Below are 12500 nucleotides of genomic sequence, written 5' to 3' on the forward strand. Positions count from 1 at the left end.
ATATTAATTTGAATATCACCGTGTATCTATAATGAAGACGCATGATTGTAGAGAAATATATCAGGTTATATATTATTTTAGGGAAATTAGTGTTTCTGTGTGGACAGGAGTTGCGGTATGACAAGGATATAATATCAAACAGATTTAGTAGATTCGAGAACAAAGCCCTCAGAAGAATATTGGCAGTTGAATGACGGGACTGGATTAGAAAAAAAAAAACTATAAGAGAGATTACCCGAATGCCTATGTTGATGAGATCATGGTGATTGGTAGATAGAGATGGTTTGGGCATGCTCTCCGCACTCACCAAGAGAGAATAGTTCATCAAAATTTCAACTCGGCTCCTCAAAGCACTAGAAGAGTTGGCAGGTCCAGACCTACATGGCTGAGGATTATGAAACGTGAAGTAGGAGATGATGAATGGAGAAGTATTGAATTAAAAGGTCAAAATAGAGACAACTGACGAAATCTAACCGAGACCCTTTGCGTCAATAGGCGTACGAGGGGATGATGAAGATGTAATTTTTTTCTTTCTTGGCGGAAAGATTACGTGACGATAAAGAGTCGAAATTTTTCTTCGGACAAATGAAAAATCTTATTACTGTTGTAATACAGAAATATTATAGATTGATGAAAATCATAAAATCTCCCCCTACTAATAATGGTCTTACAAAAGATAATATCATTTGATGAATTGTTCTTGAAAAGATATCAGTATAAATCCATATGTTTAAATTTCAAATAAAATATGTAAATACAGCTAATACAGCTTTGCTGATCATGACAAAACAAACCATTTCGCCACGGTAAGGTATCCCAACTCCCAAAGGGTCTACACACACACACACACACACACACACACACACACACACACTATATTTATATATATATATATATATATATATATATATATATATATATATATATATACTATATATATATATATATATATATATATATATATATATATATATACATATATATATATATATATATATATATATATATATATATATATATATATATATATATATATATATATATATAAATTATATGTATATATATATAACGGATTTTGAGCGAAGCAAAAAATCTATTTTTGGGTGAGGTAGCCATGTCGTACTGATGGAAGTTCCTAAAGGGTGGCTTCTTAGGGTATATTTGACTACAGTGATATACCCAGAAAATTTTACCTTAAGGTATCCAGAATTCTAACTCCTGGAGCGAATATCCCTAATTAAATCTAACAGGGATATCGTATAATATCAAAGGACGTATTCTTGACACGTCACATAGCTATCTTCACACCGAACAGTGTTAACGCTTCGAGAGGTTACAGTAACAAGAATCTGAAACGGGAATGAAAAGAGAGCCATTCCCAAGGAATCTCTCCTATTCCGTTTCCAGTGTGTATCTGACGAAGGTGGCAGCACCATCTCCATTCCTTGTAGCGATATACGAGGTGCTACAAATACTGTATTATACGGAGGGGTCAATAAGCCCTTTTACAATAAAAAGAAGGGCGGGTCCATCAGGACGACATGGCTACCTCATCCAAAAATAGATTTTTCGCTTCGCTCAAAATCAGTTTTTTGGGCTCAGGCCATGTCGTCCTGATGGACGTTTACCAGAGCATTACTGTATATGTGGATTCTCAACCGGTGCCGTACCCTCAAGAGAGCATTTCCTGGTCCGTCTAGACCTAGAGACCTATGATGTTACCGTCATACATCATTTCATCTAAGCATGAACTATTTTAGTGCTTCCTGCCCCCTACAGGGAAAAGTCTTACTAGACTCTGGAAAAAGTCTCGAGGAGTACATAATAACTATGGATGACCAAATGACAAACTTGTATAGTGGTCTCGCCCTATACATCATAAAGCAAAGTTTGTATAAGAGTGACTAATATCAGTATGAATTCCTGACATATGCCCAATGTATCTACTCTTATTAAACTATTGGTTAACAGTTCTATCCGTATAGGAAAAAATTTTGCACCTCTACCACCAACCCCTTAGGGTACAACGTTAACCCTTCCTAAGGAAGCGTTAAAGCGAGTGGATTTTTGCTTGAAGAAAGGAACAATCTTAAAAGACATTATCTATATTTTAAATATAATGCTCAGTACATTTCCAATAAAATGAGTTTGGGCGAATAAACTGGTTCACTATGAACCAGTTTATTTAAAATTTGATAAACATACATATCAGGTCAACATTTACAAAATGTGTAAAATGTTGACGATATTCGCTAAAGCATAAAGAAAACAGTCAACATAAAATACTGTTTTGTTTAACAGGAAACAGATTTGCCATTTCAATCGAATCATTAATAATAATGATATAGTATGTATTACTGTTTATTTACACTAGCGTAAGAAACGCTTGACACAAGTGTCCGTATTATGCTATAGTTCACCAAAGTCCATGGAACAGTTCGTAAGGACACGTTAGTGGCCTATCGCTCGGTGTGTAGTAACAGATTGTGACTACACAGTCACCCTCTTAATTAATCGTCCCAAATTAATAACACTGTTCCTCGCAGATTTAAACAGAAGGTTTAAGAATTCTACCTGCTCTTACCACAAACCTCTTGAGTTGCTCCACTTGCTTTGCACAGTACATAAAGAACATCTTGGAAGACTAACAGCCAGTATACGAACGAAGATGTTCAAAGTCCATATAATTAATGAAATTTTATGGAAGAGGCAACTTTGCTCGGATCATGACTTGCGAGTGTACTGTCTGGATCCGCTTTGCGAATAACATAGGTGAGTTTTGCCCTTAGTTGTTTCAGAGATAAAATTTGAACCCGAGGTTTCTCCTTTGAACAGCTGTCCTCCCTTAAAGTCTGAAGTTCTATGAAGATAGACCTTTAGGCACTCCATTGGACATAGAGATGCATCTTCCTTCAGAGGGCAGATTCTCTAGGGACCCAACCTGTTGGTGGGTAGCTTGTTCCTGGCAAGAAACGTTGGGTCTGGAAACAGATTCAGTTCTCCTTTCAAGAACTGGACGTGGCCTTCCCTTCTCAAGAGAGCCACTATTACATTAACTCTAGCCCCCGAAGCGAGTGCAAACTAAAACATAACTTTTTGAGTTAAATCCTTCAAAGCGCACCCCTCATTATTCAAAATTAATGCAAATGAGTAACCTTATCTAGTGCCCATGGAATGGGTCCTAGAGGCGCTGAAGGTCTAACCTTAGCACCGAACTTCGGAATGTTAATTAAAAATTGTCCTTAGAAAGGTCGACCTGGAAGGTATACAGTATCCGTCTTGTCAAGGCAGACTTGCACGTTGATAATGTGCTTGCTGCTAAACCTTACTCATGAAGGTGAATAAAGAAAATAAACAGAAGTCAATCAAGAATTCTTTTTGGTTTCTTCCCCTTGACAAACGACACCTACTCGCTGAGTCAGGATTGGATCCGGTAGCGGTACAAACTTCAGTTGTAGTTCCAATACCAGAGGGAACTAAACGCTGATTGGCCACTTGTGGGCCACTTTTGCCGCCTTCCTTTTGAAGGATCTCATATTGAGAATCTTCAAAGGAGGTTGTGCAGAGGGAACAGGTAAATCCTGGACCATCTGTTGTAGTCTAGGGACATAGTGTCCAGTGATTTCGCTAGCGTATCCTCGTACGGGGACACATTCTACTTGTTGTCTTTCCTCGCAAAGAGGTCTATCTGCAGTTCCGGGACTTGGCTCAAGCTGAAGGAGAAAATTCCTGCGTCTAGGGACCATTCTTACTCTATTGGTGTGAACCTGGATAGAGCGTCCGCTGACACGTTGCGGACCGATTGAATGTGAACTGCTGACAGGTGCCATTTCTTTCTTTCCGCCAAACGGAGTATGGCCAACATCACTTGGTTGATCCGAGGAGATCCCGACCCTTGTCGATTAGAGGCATCTCACCGAGATGGTAGTGGACTCATCAGATCTCTTGGCGCGTTTGATGCGTATTATCTCCAGACTCCTGTTGCATCCTCTAGCTGTGCTTTTAGCACTGAATCTGTTATGGAAGTAAACTGTAGAGAGCCCAGCACTCTCTCCTGTTCGCGTCTTGATATCCGATTGAAAATCAATAGTCTCTTGACAGATCTGCTTATTTCTTTCCTCTTCTTCCCAGGAATGGAAAGTTAATGTGACTCCAAATTCCAATGGATTCCCAACCATTGAAATTTTCTGAGCTGGAGATAGTCGAGACTTTTTGATGTTGATCTTAAATCCCAGATGTTCCAGGAACTGGATCACTATCTTAGAGGCTTGCATGCATTCTGTCCTGGATGCTGCCCACACCAGCCAGTCATCCAAGTTTGCCACTACTTGGACTCTCGTTAGGCTTAATTGACGGACGGCTGCGTTCCCAAGCTCCATGAGAATACTTGGGGCTATATTTAGCCCAAATGGTATGGTTCTGAAGGCGTAAAATCTTCTTTGTAACTCAAACCCTAGGTAGGAGAAGATGTGACGATTAATTGGAACGTGCCAATAAGCGTCTGACAAGTCTATGGAGACTGTATAATCCCTTTTTTGGGCAGTAGGGTCCTTTTGTGTTGAAGTGTGAGCATCCTGAACTTGTAGTTCACTATGAACTTTGTTGAGTGGTGACAAGTCCGGAATGACTCTGAGTTTCTGAGTCCTTCTTTGGAACACAAAACAGCCTGCCTTGGAACTTGATGGACTTTACTTTTTGAATTACTCTTCTCACTAAGAGTTTTCGGACATATTCTTCCAGAATGGGGGTAGATTGTTGGAAGAACTGAGGAAATGGAGGTTGAGGACTGTTCCAGCACCAACCTAGTCCATTCTATATTAGGCTGTGGGCCTAGGAATCGAAGGTCCAACGATCCCTAAATAGATGTAGTCTCCCTCTTACTGGAAGCATCTCGCTTCTGCCGTTGTGGACCTGAGACCTTGCCTCCTTAACCGCGTCCTGCCCTGAATCCCCTTCCCCTTGAAGGGCGTCTAGAAGAACCTCTTGCTGTTTCTCTAGCTTTTGATTGAAAGGAAGAAGTCTGCCTCTCAAAGGCTGGGTTAAAAACTGGCGATTGTGTCGCTACATGTTGAGGTACCAACTGGTACGTGGTTGGAGGTTGTGCCACTATCTGAGGCACCGCGGTCACAGGAAGTTGCTGTTGTTGCCGTCGATAGGGCTTAGCCGGCTGAGAGAATAGCCTAGGCCTTTTTGCCTTCTTCTTTGGTTGGGGACCCTCATCCGGAGAAGACTTCTCTTAAGGTTTAAGCCCCACTTTTGGAGAAGGTTCCTATTCTCCGTGGCGGCTTTGTTTACTACCTCTTAACTACTTCGTTGGGAAAGAGGTCTTTACCCCATATGCAAGAAGAAATCAGTTTCCTCGGTTCGTGCCTCACCACAGCCAGGTGAACACGAACAATCTACAGGCTCTCCTAGCTTTAATAAAGCTAAAGAGATCCTTCGTAACTGTGGCCAGATGGGTTTTGGTCACTACCATGAACGTGTCCTGTTTCTTGGGGTCACTTGCCATCATTTTTTTTTTTTTTTAAATCGTTTGCAACGACATCGATGCCGCAAGTCTTTCTTTCGTCTCTTGCCCTCTGCGCAAGAGAAACTCCAACAGCTTTGGAAGTCCCTCACCAAACTGACGTTCGGCAATATCAGCTTCCAACTTCCTGACTAAGAAGGTAAGGTGAACGTCCTTTCAGTCCTTTTGGTCCAATGGTAAGGTCAGGGATAACGGCTTGCATTCCTCCATTGAGGGGCATGGTTTCCTTGCCTTCGCTGCCTTCAAGGCTGCCTTATATCCCTTTTCTATGAAGGGAAAGGCTCTGGTTGGAGAGGCCACAAAGGAGGGAAGCTTCTTACTCAAAGCTGGCACCTTTGAGTTCGTGAAGCCCCTCTCTTTCATTGAGCTCGCTAGTAATACCTGTGCATTACTATGGTCAAGGACTATGACCTCCCTCGGCTCCGTTTCCTCCTTTGAGGCTGGATCCTTCCTAAGACGGACATAGCAGTCCGGGTAAGAATGTTTGTTGGGCCAAAATTCCACGTCTTCCAGGGGAATTGAGCCCAACTTCTTCGATATAACAATCCTCACGGTTGTCATTGACATGTGTTTGGCATACCTCCAAGGGTTGGTATCCGAGCACAAAGTAAGATCCTTCACGTGATGCTGCGAGTCTGCGTACCTCTAGTTTCATCGCAGCTTCCTTTTCATCATTCTTCTTTTGTATTTGTTGAATCATTTCAATAATAGAAGAGAGAGTCCTTCCCAGATCATCTGCGATAGCAGACGATGTAGAGGAAACAGGTTCTGGGGACGGAACCGATGTAACCGACACCTCGTCGATTTCTTCCTCTTCTATTTCTGGAGTCTAGGTCAGATCCTCCTCCTGACCTTCTCCCTGAAGGTCCTTCTCTGTATAATCCGACACCTCTGACATCCTATCGTCCAATTGGATGTCTTGTAGGGCGGCCAAGATTTCAGAATCTACCGGATTCTGGACGGTTGGTATCTCTTCATGAGGCTGAGGGATGACAGCATCAGTCGATGCCTTAGGGAAAAGGTAGGCCCTCATCTTCTCGTTGGGAAGGTAGGGGCCTCTGAAAACTCCTCACCCAGGTTCGCAACTTTTCTCTATTAGCATCCCTTGACTCCGCTTAAGGGTGTCAAATGCCTCGGTAATCAGGTTAGAATATATGATACATACCTCAGGGTTCTAATACCAGAGATCACCTTTGGAGGCTGTGCATGCTGGTTGCCTCCAGCATAACTCATGTCCACAGAAGTTCTTACTGCGGACATTGCAGAACATACTCCCGCACTTCGGATGATCCTCCTGTAAAGAGAAGAAAATCCATGAGTATCAAGTGAAGGCTTTTCACTTATTGTTAATATATGTAGCTTATATAGTAAAGCTAAGAAAGAAAGAAGGAAAGACACATACTTGTATTTCCTGCCCAGTCAATTGCTACAACCTCCCAAGATATTAAATCAAAGGATAATTCTTATTCAAGAATACCTTACACATTTTCCTAAGCGGAAAGTTAAGGTGTGGCTCACATCTTGAAATAAAGTTTTAATATACTGGAAAGAACTCACTTTCTATATATTGTACGGTCTCAACAAAAGGTATACAAGATAACATTAAGTATGTTGGAAGAACTTTAGTGTTACAACAAACTCTGTACTGTAGCTTTATTAATGCAGTGTGTACTACACCACAAATATAATAACTACTGTACATCGCATGCTGTCGTGCCGGCCAGCACTCCCCAGCAGGTACTGGCATGTGCCGGCATGCGCCGTCCGACATTTATCCCTGTATAGTTCAAAGGTATGCTACCTTTAACTAATAGGCGGCAGTTCACTGGTTCGCAAATGTGTGCCGGCCTGCAATCACTGCCGGTCGGCAACTGAAAACATTAGCACCCGACTGCCGGCCGCTAAACGTAGTGGCCAGCAGATCTCGGGATGTTCTTCTACTGCCGGCAGGCAAAGGTAGTGATACCCATGACGGCCGGCAGTGACTACGAACCAGAGAACCTCCACCTACCCGGCTGCCAGACGTTTAAGGCGGCAGCCGGGCTAGGAGTACAAAACACTAGCAAGAGAAACAGTATAGATACAAGGTTACAAGGCGGCATTGCCATACAACCTTCATCCAGAACAAGTGAACATATGGAAGGGGACAATGTAGCATTCAGGCTTCCTATATATCCATAGCCTGCCGGGCTCTACCAACAGACATGGATGGGAGACCAAGGGAGGTCTGGGGTTCCCTCTGCAGATGAAAAAGGGGTCTCTGCCAGCCTGCATGTTATTTCCGGCCGGCAGAGATCTGAGCCGGTCCCCCATCCTAACCTATACTAGGTACAGAAGTAGGACTGGCTAAGAGATGTGATGGCTAGGCCATCACTAAGAAAGAGAGGGGGGAACGGCATAAGGGTCCTGTAAACTTCGTTCTAGTATGAGACACACCCAGCAGTTAGGGAAGCTCATCCTAACCTAGAGTTTGTCTATAGGGAGGAAGATTGGCAATACTTGCTATCCTCCTCCATACCAGAACCAAGTTAGGTGTAGTTATTTCGCCAGGCAATGGAGAAAACTCATTCTCCGTCCCGAGAATAACCACACAGGACAGTCTGCTAGACCACTAGAAGAAGGAATCATCTGGTAGAGAATCCTTCAGATATGGGCTAGGGAAGCAAAGCCTCCTGTGTCTGCACCTAACCTAGCAAAGTAAACTCATTCTCTATGCTAGGAAGACGCAGACCACAGACTAAAACTCTGGTGTTCTGTCCCAATCTCAAAAACCAGATACTCTGGTTAGTGGGTCAGGACAGACCTATCCTAGAATAGTTATACCTGAATGTTATTCAGATAGAACCACTAAGACTAAGCCTAAGGCTTACTCAGAGGGAGAAAGGGATTGAACTTATTCTCCGGAGGAGAAAAGAAAAACCGGGGATGTGTGCAAGTGTATACCAAAGCCACATAGGCTACTAGCCTAGGTGCGGTGAGAATCAATTACCTAAATCACCGAAACTCTCTCGTATACAATCTTGGAGAGGAAAATTCAACAATATCTTACATGTATAAAATATTTGCCTATAGCTTCAATAACATAACACTCGGAAAACTTATATCATGCATGAAAGTACTAGGGCCAGACGTCCAGGCTACTAAGCCTCGAGAAGGGCAAGATCGGTTACCTAAATCACCGAACTGAAAACTAACGGCATTATATAAGAATTCCTAGAGGAGCTAAATAGCTAGATTTATTAAAGCGTAAAAACCGGGAACGTCGCTCTGGCTAACTAAATAACCCATATATACCGAGCGACAGCATCAAGGATGCCTCCGGTAGGCAACAGCTCTTATTTACGTTAAAATCACTTTTGATTTATTTCCAAACGACAAGAACTTACATTTATACAAAGTAAAGATAATACTAAACTTTCCAGAGGCAGAAGGGGCTGGAGAAAGCATCATAACGTTGAATAAAATCCAAAAATACGAGAGAACACAAGGGAAAACACCGAGTAGTAGATCTACACGAAAAGGACTATAGGTTGGGCTGCCACCTTCGTCACATACACACTGGAAACGGAATAGGAGAGATTCCTTGGGAACGGCTCTCTTTTCATTCCCGTTTCAGATTCTTATCACTGTAACTCCTAGAAGCGTTAATACTGTTCGGGGTGAAGATAGCTATGTGACATGTCAAGAATACGTCCTCTGATATTATGCGATATCCCTGTTAGATTTAATTAGGGATATTCGCTCCAGGAGTTAGAATTCTGGGTACCTTAAGGTAAAATTCCCTGGAAATATCACTGTAATCAAATATACCCTAGGAAGCTACCCTTTAGGAACTTCCATCAGGACGACATGTCCTGAGCCCAAAATATATATATATATATATATATATATATATATATATATATATATATATATATATATATATATATATATATATATATATATATATATATTTCAAATAAGCCATATATATTTATACATTAATGTCTGGATTCTCTTAACGTCCTCGGGAACAAAGCCCCAAGCGGAATCACCCAAAGACTATTATATCAGACCAGCCTGGATTTGAACCCTGGTCCAGGATATCTGTATGCTAGTGACCATACCACTCAGCCACAAGTGGTATGGTCACTGGCATACAGATATCCTGGACCAGGGTTCAAATCCCGGCCGGTCTGATATTATAGTCTTTTGGTGATTCCGCCAATATCCTGAGGTCGTTAAGAGAATCCAGACTTTAATGTATTAATATATATGGCATATTTGAAATATGAAAAAACATGATTAAATGTGCAAAAGTTTAACATATATATATATATATATATATATATATATATATATATATATATATATATTTCTATATAGAGTAAATATATATATATATATATATATATATATATATTTCTATATAAAGTAAATATATATTTTATATATATATATATATATATATATATATATATATATATATATATATATATTTATATATATTTCTATATAGAGTGATATATATATATATATATATATATATATATATATATATATATATATATATATATATATATATATATATATATATAAAATATATATATACGTATATACATAAATATATATATATATATATATATATATATATATATGTATATATACATATATATATATATAAATATTTATATATATATATATATATATATATATATATATATGTATATATATATAAATATATATATATATATATATATATATATATATATATATATATATATATATATAAATATTTATATATATATATATATATATATATATATATATATATATATATATATATATATATATATTTATGTATATATTATTATTATTATTATTATTTGCTAAGCTACAACCCTAGCTGGAAAAGCAAAATGCTATAAGCCCAGGGGCCCCAACAGGGAAAATAGCCCAGTAAGGAAAGGAAAGAAGGAAAAATAAAATATTTTAAGAAGAGTAACATTAAAATAAATATTTCCTATATAAACTATGAAAACTTTAACAAAACAAGAGGAAGAGAAATTAAATAGAATAGTGTGCCTGATTGTACCCTCAAGCAAGAGAACTCTAACCCAAGACAGTGGAAGACCATGGTACAGAGGCTATGGCACTACCCAAGACTAGAGAACAATGGTTTGATTTTGGAGTGTCCTTCTCCTAGAAGAGCTGCTTACCATAGCTAAAGAGTCTCTTCTACCCTTACTAAGAGGAAAGTAGCCACAGAACAAATACAGTGCAGTAGTTAACCCCTTGAGCGAAGAAGAATTGTTTAGTAACCTCAGTGTTGTCAGGTGTGTGAGGACAGAGGAGAATCTGTTAAGAATAGGCCAGACTATTCGGCGTATGTGTAGGCAAAGAGAAAGAACCGTAACCAAAGAGAAGGATCCAACGTAGTACTGTCTGGCCAGTCAAAGGACCCCATATATTTTATATATATATATATATATATATATATATATATATATATATATATATATATATATATATATATATATATATATATATATATATACATACATATATATATATATATATATATATATATATATATATATATATTTATATATATATATATATATATATATATATATATATATGTATATGAATATATATATATATATATATATATATATATATATATATATATATATATATATATATATATATATATATATATATATAGTGTTTTTTTGTGGTAATTTCAGTTGGGGATCAATTTTGTCAAAAGTGGAGAAATGTTCATTATATTTTGTGGCCACTAAATTCAGCATATTTTCCACAATCTATATATCCTGTTGATTATTATTATTTTTATTATTATTATTATTATTATTATTATTATTATTATTATTATTATTTTTTTTTTTTTTTTTTTTTTATCATATTTAATATTATTATTATTATTATTATTATTATTATTATTATTATTATTATTATTATCATTATTATTATTATTATTATTATTATTAGTCAACTAAGAGTCCATAAATGTCAATCACCTTTGTGTCCAAAAACTATAATAATGTCAATATCGAAATAAATTAATTAGGATTGAGGAGGAATATAAATAAAAATATTTAAAATGACGCACTTACTTACAGAAATAATAGTAAAAATTCTTCTTCTTCTTCTTCTTCTTCTTCTTCTTCTTCTTCTTCTTCTTCTTCTTCTTCTTCTTCTTCTTCTTCTTCTTCTTCTTCTCCTTCTTTCATTAATCATAAAAAAAAACAGACATCAATTTCGTGTTATATCTTCCCTTGTTCCCAGAAAATTATAAGAACCTGTATCAGAGTTGTATGGGAGTTATTCACCCAGATCAACAAGATAGTTCTTGGTAATAGGACAACATATAAAGATGAGATTTCAGTCATTTGCCTCATATCAACCTCCTCCCCCTTCAAGTTCTGGTTTCTTCAAGAAGAAGACACTGATATATTGTTATTCCATTCACCGTCATACTGGTCTCTCCTTATGGCTCCGAAACTTTCTGGAGATTTGTTCTTCAAAGTTGGTTATGGAATCTTCTGTTTTTTTGTTTGTGTCTACGTGTTTTCCAGTGGAAAAAGATGAAGTTTTCATTAACCTCTGTCTTTTGTTAGTTTATTTGACTCTTTTTAGCTGTGAGCTACTTTACACAAAAACTACGGTACCGATTCTGGCTAAACTTGGTGGGCTGTTTAGGAATTATCCAAGGATTCAGTTTTTAGTGGCGTTGCAGAAGATATTTATTCACTACGGACTGTTTGTTGGTTTAATTATTTGTTTGTTTGGGAGTCAATTTACACAAAAACTACTGCACCGATTTTGACCATACCAGGTAGTTATGTTGGTTCTGACCCAAGGATGAATCTGTAACATTTTGGATAAAGTACATCAAAGTACAAGTACTTTAAGAATAATTGCAATGTTTAGTAAACAATGTTTAGTGTGAACAATATTACGAAACGTG

This window comes from Palaemon carinicauda, chromosome 32, assembly GCF_036898095.1.
Source record: "Palaemon carinicauda isolate YSFRI2023 chromosome 32, ASM3689809v2, whole genome shotgun sequence".
Classification (NCBI taxonomy): Eukaryota; Metazoa; Arthropoda; class Malacostraca; order Decapoda; family Palaemonidae; genus Palaemon; species Palaemon carinicauda.